Source organism: Hibiscus syriacus, unplaced genomic scaffold (assembly GCF_006381635.1).
Source record: "Hibiscus syriacus cultivar Baekdansim isolate YM2019G1 unplaced genomic scaffold, ASM638163v2 tig00112738_pilon, whole genome shotgun sequence".
NCBI classification, from domain to species: domain Eukaryota; kingdom Viridiplantae; phylum Streptophyta; class Magnoliopsida; order Malvales; family Malvaceae; genus Hibiscus; species Hibiscus syriacus.
Window position 1 is genome coordinate 8,383,954 of NW_024063392.1, and position 20,870 is coordinate 8,404,823.

A 20,870-nucleotide genomic window follows, 5' to 3' on the forward strand; every position below is an offset into this window, starting at 1 on the left:
TGCACTCACCTTAGCTTTGTTTTGATTCGATTCTAATTCCTCAATTGTCCTGAAACGGATCACTTTCTATCTCTACATAACAATACACAGATTCATATCAATATTCCAATTGATATATTCTAAACTGTCACTTCTTAAGCTAAGAGAAAAGCCAATTTCCTCTTTCAATGAAGGTATGCATCGATGCACTACTTGTGCATCGGTGCATAAAATGCATTCGATGTTTTTATTTTAAAAGGATGCATCGATGCATTATCTATGCATCGATGCATCAAAGGCATTCGATGTTCTTTTAAAGAAATGCATCGATGCACTTATGAATGTGCATCGATGCACCTTGTCCAGAAATTGTATTTCAAGCCCGAAATTCATCAATTCTTCATTCAATTCTTCTATTTTAATCCCCTATTATGACTTTAAACTCAACTATCATTATTGAAACCAACTTATGTCCATATAAATCATATTTATCTTCTATATTTCATCAAGATTCTTAAAATTAAGAATCTTACTTAACTTTCAAATTTGTTATAAATATTTTCTAACTTCATAAATCTCTTATTCTTCTTGATGACAAGTCAAATTTCATCTTAAAAATCTCTTATTAACTCTTTTCCAAAATTTCCTTTACAAACCCATTTTCTTTAATCTTTCATAACTTCTTTATCTTTCAATCTTAAGATAACCTAAGCTTTCCTTAAGCTTAGTTATTATCTAATGATCAAAACCCAACCATAAATTTAGCAAAAAATCAACTAACAAAGAAACTCACCTTTGCAAGCTTGGCTCTTCACGTTTGAGAGAAGATGAAGATGAAGAAGATAAGTCTAAAACTTATCTCTTCAATCATACCTCTCATATATTATAATACCCATTTATTAATATTTAATATTATCTTTGTTCAATGACCATTTTGCCCTTCATCTACTTTAATAATTACTAACAACTTTTAGGAATTATTTCCAAATAAATCATTGAATTATTCCATTCTTCTACTTAATTCATCAAATTCTTAAACTTTACAATTTAGTCACTAACCCCTAGTTTGGGATGTTACATACATTGAATCCAATCCTATCAAAACTTTATCCTAAGGAATTTGAATTCATACAACATTATATATTTAATTAAGTGTTTAACTACTTAAATTAAAAGATAATCTTATCCACCATAGAAGCTTCCAAAGAACGAGCCAATTTTGATGGTTTTGGATAAGCCCAATACTCTGTATAACTCTTTTACGAAAATTCGTGCACATGCCTCAGTCCGAATCCATGAGTCTTGACCAATTTGGCCCCATCGAACATGTAACACCCTCATCGCTTCTCCCGAGCACCCTCGGAAATGATCTTTCTTGGACTCGTAAGCATTTTTCAAGAACTAGGCCAAAGAAAGCTTGGCTTGTGACAAGCCCAAGTCTAGGCACATAGAACCCTTTTTCTAAACAATGGTGCCAAAGTCTCGAACCCTAAGGTACAGTCCATGACAATTCACTTCAAAATATTTCTTAGTTAATATTAATTTAATCATTATTTCTAAAAACCAAATATTATTATTTTTTATATTTTTTAATTTAATAAAAAATGAAAAATGTAGATTTTTTTTTTTTGAAAATTTTAAATAATTGTCATAATGTATGCTCTACATGTAATTTTGTAATAAATTGGAGAGCTTGGATGTTACTACAAAATATAAAATTTTATTGTCATATACAAAAAAAAATTACTTGTAAAATTATGTCAGTTATTTAAAATTTTCAAAATATTTTTATCTATCTAATTTGTTTCTTAGTTTATTTTATCAAAATAAAAATATATATGAAAATATTGGTATTTTTCATATAATTATGAACCCAGTTGATATTAGTTAAGAAATTTTGTGATTACTTAACGGACTTGAAAAAAAATATACAAATGAAAGGAAAAAAAAAAAGAGAAAAAAACTAAGGGTTATTTTCCTTATAATCGGAACCAAACTGAAAATTATGGAAATATTGAGGGTCATTTCTAAAATTATTAATCAAATTGATAGAAATATAAAAACATCGAGGGTTAATTATATTATTATATCAGTTATTCAATGATCACGTCATCCCCAATAGAAATATATCAATTACCATCAGTGCAATGACAATAATAAAAGTGATTACTCAAGTGACGGAAACATATTTTGAAAAAATTAATGGCCGAAAAACGTAATCTTACTAATAGTTCAGTTACTATATATGTAGTTTATCCCAAATTTAATGTTCACGTATTTAGATATTTTTAGTTGAAAACTAATTTATACTAGAAATATTACACGGATGTTTAGAATGCTATAACATTGCACACGTAAAGGCTAAGAAGCTTAGCGTGCAGCAGCAACCAAACTCTGGGTTCAAATTTGGATTTTTTTTTGGTCCCTTTCTATTTTCAAGTAATTAATTGATCTTTCCATAATTTCTGGAGTCTCGCATGCTCCCTTCATTGCATTTGCAGGATCTTTTCTCTGCATCCTCAAACACCAAATCTTTAGCTTCTGTTATGTTTTGTACGTATCAAGCACTCTTTAATTTAGGCCCTCAAATATTCATGTTTTAATAACGCTACGGTTCCATGAGATGATCCCTTCAAGCTTTCTTCCGTGATGCTTTAGTCCAAAGTACCCACTAAGCAAAAAAAAATTAATAATATGGAGTAAATACAAGCTAACATTTGTTTAAAAATAACTTTCAATTATTTGATATTAAGCACTAACACCATTAATATTATTGGTGCTCAAACCCAATATTTCTAGTAATAACAACATTTTTTTACCACCAAGGTCGTTTGGTTTATGCCACTAAATAAATTCAGTAGTATGAGAGAGTATTATTCTTTTTAGAAGTGTTGAGCTCAAATAGCTATATCTATAGGATATGCATGCGTTGTCAATGACAAAAAAATTATTAACAGATACTATTTTTTAATCACCCCGAATTATTAAAAAAATGATGAATTCTCTTAGTCTCTCGATGTCGGATTTGGGTGTTAGAGCCAGCATCTTGGTCTTTGGTGTCTAAAGGTTTCGTCAAAATTGTTGCTTGTAACCCTCTTCATTGAGGAAATTGAACTAAATTCAAGTATGCAATGTTCCCAACGTGTACAAACTTGTAGAAAGAACCTACCATTAGTGAGGTCAGTGAGAGATTGAGTGAATCGTCTGCTTTAAATAAGGCGTTGATGAAATCTTGAAACCGAGAAGAATATGCTTTGGGGTTTACAGCTGTAATCATCCTCCGATCGAACTGCAACGACTTGTATGCATGCTCGATTCGCTTGATCATGCTGTAGTTTTGGAAGAAATCCAGTATCCCAAAGCACAAAAGTAAATCATAGCACTCCCCAGACTTGAGATTTTCAAGTGATGTTAGAGTTCCAATTCCGTTCTTTGGTATGTGAACACCACGTGCCGGCATTTCTTCGCCGAAGCTAATAGCTTGATTACAAGAACGCCAATGTAAAACAATCTACATTGTCTTTGAATCCCACATCAAATGCGACACTTATTTTAGGCTTAAAAAACACAAATATTTACCTGTTACTTCCTGGTAGCCACTGATCGGCAAAACTCATTTCTTCCCTGAAGTCAACTGGATCTGCAAGGCAGGAAAGCAGACTATGCATCATAGAGCTTAAAACTAATCCTCGTAGCTAGAAGAACATGTCAGAAAGGATGATTGGCAGAAGAGAACTTTTCCTAACATATTCTGTTTCTGTGGATATGGCAGCATTAGAATTTAGAACAGTTAAGCTTCTTACAAATTGAAAATTTTCAAGTTCTTGGCCTTTTACTATGCCTTTAAGCAACAAATAATGATGATGAACGAGTTGCATTTTCACCTCGAATCGAAGGTGTGGAGGATATAGGTGAGGATAAATCACTATGATGCCACGAGTCACAGGAAATTCTCGTTCCATCACTGGAACTATTGTCAACAGAACCTGCAGAAAGACAATAAGATGAACAATTTTATTTGAGATATGCACTTTTCTTGGAAGATTTAGTCATTTGGTACTTTCAAATAATGCAATATTGTTTTATTTTTCACAACAGAATCTTTTTCTGTTCTTTACATTTGCCAAGAACTGGGGCAGCACTGAGTCTCCTCACAAGAATAAAGTGATGAAGAATCAAGATCCTTTTGATGCAAGTAATTACCTCCACGTTCAGAGTCCGAGGAAAGTGAACGTCCAGCTTCCAAGAGATTGTGAGATACTAAAAGCTTATCGGAAATCTTACTCTAACTCTTATAACAAGATATTTTTTCATGAAAAAGTGAGAATTTATGGGAAACAAATTCACCTTTAGATGACCCTTTTATATGAAAGCCAAGTAGAAGACTGTAATCCATGATGCCTACAGAGAAAAGCACAATCATGCTGGATTTGATTATCAAATAAAAATATTATTGCTAATCTACAAAAGATTATGCATGTCAGGTAATGCACTTGCTTGCACACACTATAAGAGATGTATACAATAACGAATAGGCAATTGCATAAAAATGAAGTTACCATTTATCAAAAAGAAAACTACACCAGAGAGAAGATATAGATTGATGGACTTACTTCAAAAGCCTATGTCGAACCACCGGTTCAAGGTAAAAGTGAAAATCAAGATCCGATTCCTTAAGACCTTGTACGGAGCCTTTGAGGTCATACCACCTATGCAGCAACAAATCTGATTTGAATATGTTTGCCACAACCAAAAAATAAACCTGTTCCCCCAATTAAGAAAAATATCAACGCATATCATTAACGACCAAAAGGAGGGGAATGCTCGTAGTTACGTTAATGCATATTTTAACTAAGACCCCTAATTTACAATCCCTTCATGGAGGGAGACATGCGTCATGTACCTCTTGATACCCTGCTTTTTTAGTTTGCATCCCTTGCAATAATCAATATCTTTGTGCTTAATTTATGTGTCAAAGATCTGCTTGTACATTTTAAATCTATGGATTCCATTGAAAAGAAAAAAGGAAAAAAAAAAACAGTATGAGAAACTTTACTATGTAGATAAAACAATGCACCTTTTACCTTAGAACCTCCGTTCGGCTTTACAACATGAACTCCAGCTTGTTCAAGACCGTGCTGCGAAACTTTCTTATATGATTATAATAGTCTGGAAGCATTTCTATGAGGACCTACATCAAACATTTAGACATTATTTTCTGATTCAGAAACTAAAAATGTCTACAAATACTTTGATCAGTCGATGAGCAACTTATGAGCTTTATTAATTACAGCATTATAGATCAACCCAAACCCACCCTTTAAACAGAAAATGTACAACTTACGAGCAAAATATATGATATTATATTATACCTGTAGACACCCGTTTTTGTCCGGGTCTTTTTTATTTATTATTATTATTATTATTATTATTATTATTATTATTGTTATTTTTATTAATAGTAATTAATTACATATTTTGTAGGCTAAATTACAAGCCCAAATGGACTCACTCAGCAGACCCACTCACAAACCCGATTCAGCAGCCCACCAGCATATATCCGACCCAGACTCAGGTCCAGACTCGTGTCCAGCGATCCAACCCGACCCATTATGAAACTCTAAATTTTTAGGGTTTCTATTCATTAGCTCAGCCGCCGCCTCTGGCTTTCCAGCTTCCTCCAACTGTCGCTGAGCCACCAAGCTTCTCATCGAGCCACCGTTCCATCACCTATAGTGACTAGAGCATCTATCAGTCTTCCAAATCTCAAGAAATCCTGAAGAAATCGGGACTATCAACCTAGGGTACTCATTCCCTACGAACCGAGGCCATCCATCAACAACAACATCCAGTCATCATCAATCACATGCAAGGGGGAAATAAAAAGAAGAAAGCAATGAGGACAGAAACCATTGGGCGGGTGAAAAAAAAATGAGAGAGAGAAAAAAAAATGAGAGAATCGGTTTGAAAAAATAAAACCCATTCGAAACTACAACAAAAATCAAATAAAAATAGAGAGAGAGGTATCTCACCGTGGTTCGAGGCCGTGGAGGCCTGAAGGTCGCCGTGCTCTTCGTTTCCTTCGAAGGTAACCACCTAGATCTAGGGGTTTAGGGTTGGTTTTAGGACGAGTGAGGTGTTTTTCGAGTATAGGGAGAGGAGAGGAGCATTTTGGGGTCCTTTGACTTCCTCCAGTCACCGGCACCGCCGTGCGCCGCCGCTTGCCACCGCGAGCTCCGCCATGGTTCCCCTCCCCGACGAGGAGAGGTTGAGAGATTTCTAAATCTCTCTCCCTTCTCTGCTTTGGCTGAATGGAGAGAAATGAGGGGATGAGAGGAAAATAAGCTCATTTTTGGGCTTATATTACCCAGCTAAAACGACGTCGTTTAAAGGGGTAAAGGGTTGCGTGTTGTGTAAAAAGGGTTTAACTACACTGTAGGTCCCTTATGCTTTGAAATGATATATTTCAGCCAGTAAATGGATTTTTGTTTTATTCGATTTTGAGCTCTTATATTTCAATTTTTATATTTTAGTCATGTTCTTATATATGAAATATTTATGTTAATATTTGAATTCTGTTATGAAATTTCTAGATCTTTTATTTTACTCAATGTTTGAGCATTTCGTTTAATTATTGTATAGTCCTTTATATTTATGTTTAGTTCAGTTTAGTCCTAATCTTTATTTGTGGGTTATTTACATTTTCTGGTGCTTGTATTATTTAATACTTACAATTTGAGGCTCTGAGTTATTTATATTTGTTCATTAGTCCCTGATGTTTCAGTTTTTTATTTTAGCCCTAAATTTTCTATTTTTTATTTAGATCCTTTAATTTTCTATTTTTGTCATTTTAGTCCTTTAAACTTCTATTTTAGCTATGTCAGCCCTTTTAGTTTATTTAAATTGTTATTTTGGTCCTTTTATTATCTGATAAATATATTTGTTTTTATGCATGACATTTTCCCTCATATTTCATTTTGTTTATATTTAGGTAATGTATGTTTCCTTTATTTCATTTTAGTCATCATCACATAAAGCTTTGGTACTTTGGGTTTATTGCTTGTTAGGTCCTTGATGATCTGTATTTTTATTTCCTGAAATTATTTTAATTAATTTCTTTTTTTTTTCATGTATGTATATTCATATATTTTTATGTAAGTGTATATTATATTAGATTACATATGTGTACATCTATTTAATATTTTAATTTTTTTATTAAATATGATTTTTCTTTATTTCAGTATATCTTATTTGTAGATGCACATTTTAATCTGTAACTTTGTTTTATGGACAGTTATTATTGCATGTATATATGCATATATATAGATATATATAAATCATGTAATTATTATATGTATTTTGTATAAAATTTTATGTCTTTGTTACGCATGTACATATTTTATTTATGTATTTCAGTTTACATTTCCATTTTGGATCCTTTACATAATTAAAAATGTATTTTTTTATTTCTAGCTATTGATTTTAAATTCCTTTTTTTTTTTTTGCTATCACTTGAACGAAATTTCAAGTACACGTATTTGTGGAACGGGCGTGGAAAGTACTACTTAATCGAAGTGGTACAATCCAATTCGACATTCGAACAAATACGAACTTAAAATAAATCCATTTTCTTTTACTAATTAATTTATTTTAATGATGCAATGTGTGAGTTATTTTTAATTAACTATTTATTTCCTTTTATTCGAATGCAAACGTCAATTTTATTTATATTTGATTCGCATATTTATCAATGAGAGAATATTCTTTTATTGACAAGAAATAGTCAAGTTAGCTTTCTCGATGGAGGATTGCTAATTTCGATATTTCTTTTCGAATTAAAGAATTTTCCCTAACATTAATTAATTCGAAGCAAATTAATTAAATTTCAATAAATGGATCACATTTTAACTTTATATTCAATTTATATTTTCCATCATGTACGACAATGTGTAAGCGACACAGTACCAGTTTTTGGGCGTTGTGGGGGTGCTAATCCTTCCCCAAATGTAACCGACTCCCGAACCCGTTTTAAATCGAATATTTGGTTACACAAACCAATTTTTGTCTTATAAAAATGATTTTCCTTAAAATTGTTTCTAAAAGACGTTTTTAGGTTATTCGACCTACCTAACCCAAAGGTTGATGGCGACTCCTTTCAATCTAATTCCAATTAATCCAAAATCACTCAATTTTTCCAAATAAAAGTCATAATCGTTTTTTAAAATAATATTTAATTGTTTTACCTAAAAATGGTTATGAAAGCTTGGCGACTCTACTGGGGATTTTTTTATAAAGTCAGGCTATAAGTCGCTTACACATTGTCGTCTTGGTGGAAATTATTAATTCGGGTCTTTAGTTAACTTATGATCCATTTATTGAAGTTTTTAATTGCTTCATTTTTAATCATCGTACTAATATTTCAATTTTTGTTTTCAGCTCTATTCAAGTCTCTCTCGAGAGTTTTCTTTTTCGTTTTTGAGTCAAAGGTAGGTATGTTCCTCCTCACGCACATCACTGCATTTGCATAACATGAGCTCTAGACACGAGCTTCGATCAAAATTAGTCGGGGTGAATGCTTTACCCTCGTAAGAATTTATTCTTCGTATGAGTTTTAGCAAATAACCCATGGGATACATACCTTATACCTTCGTAGGGATTTGTTCCTCGTATGGGTATAAGGAAATGAATTCCCTCGAATTGAACTCGTTCCGTTCGAAACCTGTAATGGGTGAGGATCGAGGGTCTGACAGCCCAAGGGGGCATCGACATCAAGGACAATTCGAGTCCCCATTTCCTGTTAGAGCCTAAAACATGTATATAATGAACCGTAGAACGGTCACCCTAGGTATAGATATACCAAACCTCTGTCCGCCAGTAGGTACCCAAATTAGGTATACACAAAGGAGGATTGTTTCTGAACCTTTCCTTTTTGCTTTAAATTTTGTTAAATAATGGCATGCAAACTAGATACCATGCGGTCAGGATTAATTTCTCGAAAAATCATTTTGGGTAGATAGCATGTCCGGGCAGGAATGTTATTTAATTAAAGCATGTTCGGGTAGATATCATGATGGGGTAAGGTGTTAAATTTATATGTAGATATCATCTTTTAATTCTATTGATTATCTTGCTTGTACTAACTCGTTTTTCTGTTTTGTTTGTTTTACTAACTCGTTTTTCTCTTTTGTTTGTGTCATTTTTCATCATTCTTTGCATTGCATTGCATCATCGTAATGCAAAACTGTTAATCCGCAAGGGAATATTCCAGAGAAAATTCTCACAAGAAGAGATAAAAGTTTTCAATCAAGCAGTCACATATAAAGACATACAGTGAGGGCTTAAAGAAGTTCAGAGTACCAAAATGAGACTTGCTCGATGATCGTGCAATATTCCAGACTGAAATGATGATCTATTGATTCGATGAGTCATCCAACAGTAGATTCTTATCTACGATCCTACCAACGCAAACCACCAAAGAGTGACAGACTAACTTCAACACCGCAGGGGCATCAACCGAGTTAGATTACAGAGCATTGAGAGGCATCATTTTTGAGGACGAAGATTCGAGATGAAGTAGTGATCCACTTCAGACTCAGCCATCTAGGCGAAGGCATGTCTGTAAAGTGGACTGTCTTGTAATGTGAAACATTTTATTTCTGGTGAAAATTATTCTATGATATTCATCGTTGGGATCAACATTTTTGCATCTGCATTTTCATCTTTGCATTTTGTATATGCATTTCATTTTTAAGGATTTTCATAAAACATGGAGCTAATTCATGGAGGATTTGAGGAAGTGGTCCTAACCACATTGAAAATAAAAGCAAGAAGTTGAAATCAACACGATGGAAGCTTGTTCGGCTGGTTGCAGGGTTGAGTCTACCAGGACGATCTGAGAAAAGAGTCTTCGTTTCTTGAAGTCTATGATGTTGATGTCACATAGTAAGCTCCAGTCATTCCGCTGAGAATTGTAAGGCACTGAAGATCAAAATCCAGAACCTGATGGATTCAGGGGCATGGACAATCGAAGAAGGATGGGGACATTGCATCTACTATTTGCATCCATAGAGATTATTTTGTTTGAACTTGTTTTGTTCTACCTTTAACATTTTCTTAAATATTTTTAATCTTAATGTTTGAACTTATGATGCCTTCTAAGGTGGAAAATTGAACAAGTTTTAATCTTTAGTTCTTTGAATATCGAATAAATTAAATATTCTCTTAATTCTTCAAGAATTATAGATTTTTGATATATGACAAGATTAGACCCTTTATTATTCTGTCTAAACCAAAAATTAAATCTCTTGATTTTTTTACCCGAAATAATTCCTGGTCACTACCAAAGAACCAATTTTTGACATTCCCTCCTTTTGAGACCTTGAAACATTCTTTGTGACATTGAAACATTGCATTTATCCTTTCGATACACAAAAAGTCATACCCATACCTTTCTTTGAGCCAATAAAGTCACCATCGTCTTCTTAAACGCCAAACCAACATTTTTCTACCAATAAGACCTACAGACATTGAATACAAGATGTTCGCTTGAACATAATCCTTCCTGCAATAAGACAACGTGGGGCATCTCACATCAATTTTCTGAAGATGATCTCAAACAATTTAGGCATGCTGAGAGTAAGAAGAAGAAAAAGAAATTATTTCAAAATAATTCTATCATGCATTAATTACATTGTTTTCATGTAACTAAAAAATTAATCCTGAAAATCTATCCCATGGGGATACCTCTTCTGCAAGGACTTCTGTGTATGAAATGATGAACGGCTTTCTTTCATTATCCCTTCACAACAGGAGAAAATATATATCCCCTGTGTCCCCATTTGAGCCTGTTTTATGTTTTCTTCTGATTCAACCCTAACCAAGGATCACCCTCTACACTGGGGGGCAAGATTGAGGAAATCTTCTCACATGAGTGAAGACATCGATTCAAAATGGATACCGAAAGGTGAACCAGATGCAGAGTACAAAGAAAAATCAAAGAAAATTAGCAAAAGAAAAAGAAAAGAAAAAGAAGACAAAAGCACAAAGACAAAGAGTCCCTTGACTCAAAGGACGCATCAAGCTTCAAACCGTGAGATTGATCAAGCACAATCACTCCAGAATCACTTCACTCGAAGATCATAGAACATTAAGAGAAAGGCATATACGAGCAGATCCAAATTGAGCAAAACAAGATCGAAGGCATCAGAGTTAATTGATCCTTGGTTCAAATACCCTTAAAACACATGTTTGGGCCTTTTATCCCTTTCTTTCATAACCCTGAACCATGGCCTACATTACATGCCTTAAAAGTCCATTCTAATCATACATGGATTTCTAAACAGAAGAGACTATCTTCAGATTTCATCCCGCCCTTCAGGATTAATCTTTTATTTTCAAAAGGTTTTCTAAAATCATTAATGCATGATAGATGAAAAAATAACAAAGAGGGATTCAAGACGTAAATTCTGAATAACATCTTGAAACCAAAGGAGGATTCGAGTTGAAAACCTAAAAAGGTGGCTCGAATATGAAGATAGTGCAACTGTTGCATAGGAGGCGATCGCAAAAATCCCTTGATAAGACATCGCACAACCTGAATAAGAACATGAGAGCTGGGAGTCGGAGAACACTTCCAATAAATGAGTAAAGAAGTTACTCCATCAGACCAGTGAACGTCAAATATATGAGAACACCATACCTTTGACCAAAGACAATAACCTGAGACATTTTTTCATTACTTCCTTACTTAACCATTTCTCAAATATAGCATTGATCTTGAAACTTGTCAAATATCTATAATTTATTGAAGGATTAACAGTGTAATTAATTCTTTGATATCCAATGAACTCTTGTTTTATGAGTTGTCAATTGTGAAACCTCAAAAAGGGCAATATTTTCAAACTTTTGATTAAACATTTTTCAAAACTCTTTTAATTGATATTTTCAGACTTTTGAAAATAAGAGAAGAAGAAAACATTTTCAAAAAAGATAATCTCTCTAGAGGCATATCTTGGAATTCAATGAATATCTATCTGAAGCTCAAGATCGAAGCTGGGACAAAAGAAAGCTAATTTTTGGACAAAATTTGGTGCGACAAACAAATGGTCTCAGGTCAAGGTTTGCAAGAGTACACCATGGTGGAAATGAAGACAAATTGAATCAATGATAGAGTGAAGACTGCTCTCGCAACCATTCTCCTTCCAGATAGAGAAAAGCATACATCAACACATACATACATACATACATACATACATACATACATACATACATACATACATACATACATACATACATACATACATACAGACAGACAGACAGACAGACAGACAGACAGACAGACAGACAGACAGACAGACACAGACAGACAGACAGACAGACAGACAGACATACATACATACATACATACATACATACATACATACATACATACATACATACATACATACATACATACATACATACATACATACATACATACATACATACATACATACATACATACATACATACATACATACATACATACATACATACATACATACATACATACATACATACATACATACATACATACATACATACATACATACATACATACATACATACATACATACATACATACATACATACATACATACATACATACATACATACATACATACATACATACATACATACATACATACATACATACATACATACATACATACATACATACATACATACATACATACATACATACATACATACATACATACATACATACATACATACATACATACATACATACATACATACATACATACATACATACATACATACATACATACATACATACATACATACATACATACATACATACATACATACATACATACATACATACATACATACATACATACATACATACATACATACATACATACATACATACATACATACATACATACATACATACATACATACATATACATACATACATACATACATACATACATACATACATACATACATACATACATACATACATACATACATACATACATACATACATACATACACATACATACATACATACATACATACATACATACATACATACATACATACATACATACATACATACATACACATACATACATACATACATACATACATACATACATACATACATACATACATACATACATACATACATACATACATACATACATACATACATACATACATACATACATACATACATACATACATACATACATACATACATACATACATACATACATACATACATACATACATACATACATACATACATACATACATACATACATACATACATACATACACGTACATACACGATACATAAATTTTTCCGCAAATTTTGAGATTTTTAATACAAATTTTTGTCTCGCTTGAGATAATTGTTCTAAAAAATAAACTTCGTCTCGCTTAAGACATTTTTTTCCTTTGACATACATACATACATACATACATACATACATACATACATACATACAGACAGACATTTTTGTCTCGCTTGAGACATTTTTCCACAAATTTTGAGATTTTTAAAACAAATTTTTATCTCGCTTGAGATAATTGTTCTAAAAAATAAACTTCGTCTCGCTTAAGACATTTTTTTCCTTTGACATACATACATACATACATACATACATACATACATACATACATACATACATACACGTACATACACGATACATAAATTTTGCATCAAACATTTATCATCACGTGCATTAAAGACATTTTTCTCCTCACTTGAGGACAAATTCAATAAAAAGATCAAATAAATTTCATTTTGACATCCATCATAACATCTAAGATAGTTAGTAAAAAATGCATCATTTTGATCTCCTAGGAAATCAAAGCTCGGAAATGACCAGATGTTTATAACTTGAAGAAGCAATGATTTGACTTCCTGAAGTCAACAATCAAGACATTTCCTCAACATGCAGGAACAAACAGACTTTTTATCGCCTTTGAGGGTGTTTTTCGTGAAACAAAATTTTGTCTCGCTTGAGACATTTTTCCACAAATTTTGAGATTTTTAAAACAAATTTTTGTCTCGCTTGAGATAATTGTTCTAAAAAATAAACTTCGTCTCGCTTAAGACATTTTTTTCCTTTGAGATATAAATTTCGAATTTGATTCACTTGAAACAAAATTAATCTCACTTGAGATTGTTATTTCTTTCAAAACACATTTCGTTTCGCTTGAGACATTTTTCCTTTGATATACGAATTTTGAATTTGCTTCACTTGAAAATTAATTCCACTCGAGATTGTTGTTTATTTCAAGACAAATTTCGTCTCACTTGATACATTTCTCTCCGAATAAAAATTTCCAAGTTGTTTTACTTGAAACAAAAGTAATCTCACTTGAGATTTTCAAAACCGATTCATCTTGTTTGAGACAGTTTCCCCTTTAAACACAAATTCTTAAATTGTTTCCCTAGAAACAAAATCAACAATCTTTGAATCTTTTTCTCTTGAAACGAATTTTATCTTTCTTGAGACAATTTCTCTAAAAACAAATATTACAAATGTGGTGTCACTGGAGACCATTTTCCAAATTATGAATTTGTTTCACTGGAAACAAATCATCATCTTTGAGTTGTTTCTTTTGAAACAAAGGATTTTTGAATCTATTTCTTTTGAAATAAAACTTTGTCTCTCTTGAGACAGATTTTCTTGAGAAATCTTTGAGTCTGTTTCACTTGAAACAAAATGAAAAAATCTTTGAGTATGTTTCTTTGTTTTTGTTTCTTTTGAGAAAGTTTCTTTTGAAAAATCTTTGAGTATGTTTCTTTGGAAACAAAATTTACCATCTGTGAGCATGTTTCCCTTGAAACAAAACCCATCTTTGATTATTTTTCTTTTGAAACAAAATTTTGTCTCTCTTGAGACAATTTGTTTAGAGAAAAAATCTTTGAGTCTGTTTCTCTTAAAACAGATTTTGTCTCTCTTGAGACATTTTCTCTTGAAACAAATTTTTGAGTATGCTCATTTTGAAAAAATCTTTGAGTTTGTTTCTACTAACAAAATCATCTTTGAGTCTATTTCTATTAAAACAAATTGTGTCTCTCTTGAGACATTTTCTAATGAAAAACCAACCTTTGAGATTGTTTCCTTTGAAACAAATTTGGTCTCACTTAAGATGTAATTTATCTTTGAGTCTGTTTCTTTTGAAACAAAATATTATCTCTTAAAGACAATTTCTTTTGAGAAAAAAAAAATATTTGAGTTTGTTTCCTTTGAAACAAAATTTTGTCTCTTGAGACAATTTCTTTTGAAAATACCCACCTTTGAGATCGTTTCTATTAAAGCAAATTTTGTCTCCCTTGAGGCAGTTTCTCTAGAAATACAAAATCTTTGAGTTTGTTTCTCTTGAAATACAACTATCTTTGAGTCGTTTCCCTTGAAACGAATTTTGTCTCTTGAAACATTTTCCCTTAAAAACAATATCATCTTTGAGTTTGTTTCTCTGGAAACAAGGTTTTCTCGCTTAAAACAGTTTCTTTTGAAGGAAAATCTTTGACTATGTTTCTTTGGAAACAAAATTTTGTCTCACTAAGATACAATTTTCTGAAAAACAAAGTTTTGTCTCTTATGACAACGTCTTTTGAAAAAAATCATTGAATTTGTTTCTTTGGAAACAAAATTTTGTTTCTCTTGAGATAGTTTCTTTGAGAAAAATCTTTGAGTTTGTTTCTTTGGAAACAAAATTTACCATCTTTAAGTTTGTTTCCCTTGAAACAAAACAAACAAAACCTTTTAGTTTGTTTTTCTTGAAACAAATCTTTGAGTCTGTTTCTTTTGAAACAAATCTTTGAGTCGGTTTCCCTTGAAACCATAATCACTAAAGATGGCCAGAACTCTTCATCAAGTATGAGCCGTGTCATTCACCAAACAGACCTCCTCATCATGTAGGAGCCGTGTCAACCATAGATAACCAGCCGTCCTCATCATGTAAGAACCGTGTTATCGCCATTCCTAAAGATGACTAGAACTCTTCATAACGTATGAGCTGTGTCATCCACCGACCAGATCTCTTCATCACGTAGGATCCGTGTCACCCTTAGATAACCACCCGTCCTCATCGCGTAGGAACCGAGTTATCACCCTTCCTAAAGATGACTAGAACTCTTCATCATTTTATGAGTAGTTCATCCCTCGACCAGATTTCCTCATCACGTAGGAGCTGTGTCACCCTTAGAAGACCCTAACTCTTCATCGCGTATGAGCAGTGTCGTTCCCAAAAACAAAATTTATCCAATTTCTAAGAAAATGGGGAGAACCAGACAAAAACGTGTGGTCTTGTCATCTTTACCTTATTCTTGTTAACACAAAAATATACAAAGAGGGGCAACTGTAGACACTCGTTTTTGTTCGGGTCTTTTTTATTTTATTTATTATTATTATTATTATTGTTATTTTTATTAATAATAATTAATTACATATTTTGTAGGCTAAATTACAAGCCCAAATGGACTCACTCAGCAGACCCACTCACAAACCCAGTTCAGCAGCCCACCGACATATATCCGACCCAGACTCGGGTCCAGACTCGTGTCCAGCGATCCAACCCGACTCATTATGAAACCTTAAATTTTTAGGGTTTAAGTTCATTAGCTCAGCCACCGCCTCTGGCTTTCCAGCTTCCTCCAACTACCGCAGAGCCACCAAGCCTCTCATCGAGCCACCGTTCCATCACCTATAGTGACCAAAGCATCTATCAATATACCAAATCACAAGAAATCTCGAAGAAATTGGGACTATCAACCTAGAGTACTCATTCCCTATGAACCGAGGCCATCCATCAACAACAACATCCAGTCATCATCAATCACATGCAAGGGGGAAATAAAAAGAAGAAAGCAGTGAGGACAGACACCATTGGGGGGTGGAAAAAAATGAGAGAGAGAAAAAATGTGAGCATCGGTTTGAAAAAATAAAACCCATTCGAAACTACAAAAAAAATCAAATAGAAATAGAGAGAGTGGTATCTCACCGTGGTTCGAGGCCGTGGAGGCCTGAAGGTCGCTGTTCTCTTCGTTTCCTTCGAAGGTAACCACCTAGATCTAGGGGTTTAGGGTTGATTTAGGTCGAGTGAGGTGTTTTTTTGAGTATAGAGAGAGGAGAGGAGCATTTTAGGTCGCCGTGCTCCGCCGCGAGCTCCGCCATGGTTCCCCTCCCCGACGAGGAGAGGTTGAGAGATTTCTAAATCTCTCTCCCTTCTCTGCTTTGGCTGAATGGAGAGAAATGAGGGGATGAGAGGAAAATAAGCTCGGTTTTGGGCTTATATTACCCAGCTAAAACGACGTCGTTTAAAGGGGTAAGGGGCTGCGTGTTGTGTAAAAAGGGTTTAACTACACTATAGGTCCCTTATGCTTTGTAATGATATATTTTAGCCAGTAAATCGATTTTTTTTTATTCGATTTCGAGCTCTTATATTTCAATTTTTATATTTTAATCATGTTCTTATATATTAAGTATTTATGTTAATATTTGAATTATATTATGAAATTTCTAGATCTTTTATTTTAGTCACTGTTTGACCATTTCGTTTAATTATTGTATAGTCCTTTATATTTATGTTTAGTTCAGTTTAGTCCTAATATTTATTTGTGGGTTATTTACATTTTCTGGTGCTTGTATTATTTAATACTTGTAATTTGAGGCTCTGAGTTATTTATATTTGTTCATTAGTCCCTGATGTTTCTGTTTTTTATTTTAGCCCTAAATTTTCTATTTTTTATTTAGATCCTTTAATTTTCTTTTTTTTTTTCATTTTAGTCCTTTAAACTTCTGTTTTAGCTATGTCAGACCTTTTAGTTTGTTTAAATTATTATTTTGGTCCTTTTATTATCTGATAAATATATTTTTTTTTATGCATGACATTTTCCCTCGTATTTCAGTTTGTTTATATTTAGGTAATGTATGTTTCCTTTATTTCATTTTAGTCATCATCACATAAAGCTTTGATACTTTGGGTTTATTGCTTGTTAGGTCCTTGATGATCTGTATTTTTATTTCCTGAAATTATTTTAATTAATTTCTTATTTTTTCATGTAAGTATATTCATATATTTTTATGTAAGTGTATATTATATTAGATTACATATGTGTACATCTATTTAATATTTTAGTCTTTTTATTAAATATGATTTGTCTTTATTTTAGTATATCTTATTTGTAGATGCACATTTTAATCTGAATTTGTAACTTTGTTTTATGGACAGTTATTATTGCATGTATATATGCATATATATAGATATATATAAATAATGTAATTATTATAAGTATTTTGTATAAAATTTTATGTCTTTGTTACGAATGTACATATTTTATTTATGTATTTCAGTTTACATTTCCATTTTGGATCCTTTACATAATTAAAAATGTATTTTTTTATTTCTAGCTATTGATTTTAAATTCCTTTATTTGAACGAAATTTCAAGTACACGTATTTGTGGAACGGGCGTGGAAAGTACTACTTGATCGAAGTGGTACAATCCAATCCAACATTCGAACAAATACGAACTTAAAATAAATCCATTTTCTTTTACTAATTAATTTATTTTAAGGATGCAATGTGTGAGTTATTTTTAATTCACTATTTATTTCGTTTTATTCGAATGCAAACGTCAATTTTATTTATATTTGATTCGCATATTTATCAATGAGTGAATATTCTTTTATTGACAAGAAATAGTCGAGTTAGCTTTCCCGATGGAGGATTTCTTATTTCGATATTTCTTTTCGAATTAAAGAATTTTCCCTAACATTAATTAATTCGAAGCAAATTAATTAAATTTCAATAAATGGATCACATTTTAACTTTATATTCAATTTATATTTTCCATCATGTACGATAACGTGTAAGCGACACAGTACCAGTTTTTGGGCGTTGTGGGGGTGCTAATCCTTCCCCACACGTAACCGACTCCCGAACCTATTTTAAATTGAATCTTTGGTTACGCAGACCAATTTTTGTCTTATAAAAATGATTTTCCTTAAAATTGTTTCTAAAAGACGTTTTTAGGTTATTCGACCTACCTAACTCAAAGGTTAATAGCGACTCCTTTCAATCTAATTACAATTAATCCAAAATCACTCAATTTTTCCAAATAAAAGTCATAATCGTTTTTTAAAATAATATTTAATTGTTTTACCTAAAAATGGTTATGACAATACCTACTAGAAAATATTCATCAGAAGATTAAAACAAGGGCTGATTTCATTACCCTGACTTCGGATTTGTGTAGTGTTTTGACTACAAATCGGTTGTTCGTCGACAAAAGGAACAAGTTGCCAGGCCTCAAACTTGATGTAACTTTCCCTGAAGTTTCGTCACTACATATAGACATCATGTAGCATTCGTTGTTGATATTGTCGAACTCTTGTAAAAGCCTGGAAGAGGAATATCAACAAACACTTGATAGATGAAATAGAAAAATCCAAGGATTAAAACAAATGAAAGGAAATTGACAAAACCTGAAAGCACTAGGACAATAATCTTTCCATTCGAAGGCAGTAATTGATCCTGGAGGGAGATGAAGGCACAGCTGTCTGGAATAATGAACCAAATATCTTTACAAATCTGTTAAATCCGAAGCTGAGATTTCCTTGCTTGACTGTGCCATCTACTTCCCTCTATGCAAAACAATTGGTTACATGTATACAATAAAACTGAACTATTCCGCTAAAAAAATTGGTTATAGAGCAAACTCAAAAGCTTTGACTTTATGAATAAATTACATTCAAGCCATGAAATTAATTGGGAACTTGGCAATTCGGTGTTTGATCAACTATCAAGTCAAAAACTTTGTGACGATATGAATCATTCAACTAGCCAAATAAAGACAATTTTAATATATATATATATGTATGTATAATAAAGCTGAATTCAGTTAGTCAAAAAATGGCAAATTATATCGAATTTACTAAATAAGGAGATTCAGTGAAGATGCACTAAGGGAGTCGAGGAACACCTGTTATAGTCAATTTCACACAACCACTAAGGAATTTCATTTTTAGACCAATATTTCTGCATTGCCTTTGCTAGAGGAGTCTACGAAGCTTGAACAAATGGAAGATTTCAGATAACTTAAATAGAAGTGTTCTAAAAGGTGTAACAATTGATTATGCTAGTTGTGACATTTTGTTTGCACCCAATTAAATGCCAAGCCATAAATGAGGGGTATGTACAACGTTTCAAAGAGCAGGGACAAGAAGAAAGATTTGATGGCTGAAACCTTAGAAAATAGAAAGCCAACCTAAACCCAATCTCTAATCCGGACACTTGTCAATGAGCTATAAGTTAGAAGGATTAATAGAGTAATTATTTCTTTGATATCCAATGAAGTCTAGCTTTATGAGTTGTCTCAATTATGAAACCTAGAAATGGCAATATTTTTTTCAAAATTTTTTATTAAAGACTTTTCAAAAATTTAATTGATATTTTTCAAAAATTTGAAAATAAAAGGAGAATAATTTTTTTTCAAACAAAACAATCTCTCCAGAGTAGATCTTGATAATTGACACGTGGAACTCAGACACAAAGCTCATACTTAGAATCAGTGTTGGAGAAGGAAATGATGAATGTTGGGACATTTTTGGATGCTCATATCATCCATGAGTACAACATCATTGAATTGAGCACAGTCATCAATGAGTCAGAAAAGTGTGACGATTGAAAATGGTGAAACAAAGACATTGGAAGATTACTATATATGAATGTTTTATCCATTATCACAACATACAGTTGCATTACTCTGGTGATTTCCCATGCATTAATGCTGGCAAGCCAAAGAATCTCATTTATATTCGCACCGAGCTTTGTTCTTTGTTGTCCTTGCAACGCTATACA

The 20,870-nt window shown here is 32.5% G+C and overlaps 1 pseudogene; it reads right to left on the bottom strand.

The window, feature by feature from the left end:
* Positions 1 to 3,076: 3,076 nt before the first annotated feature.
* On the bottom strand, positions 3,077 to 19,644 carry LOC120183098 (annotated as a pseudogene).
* Positions 19,645 to 20,870: the final 1,226 nt, after the last annotated feature.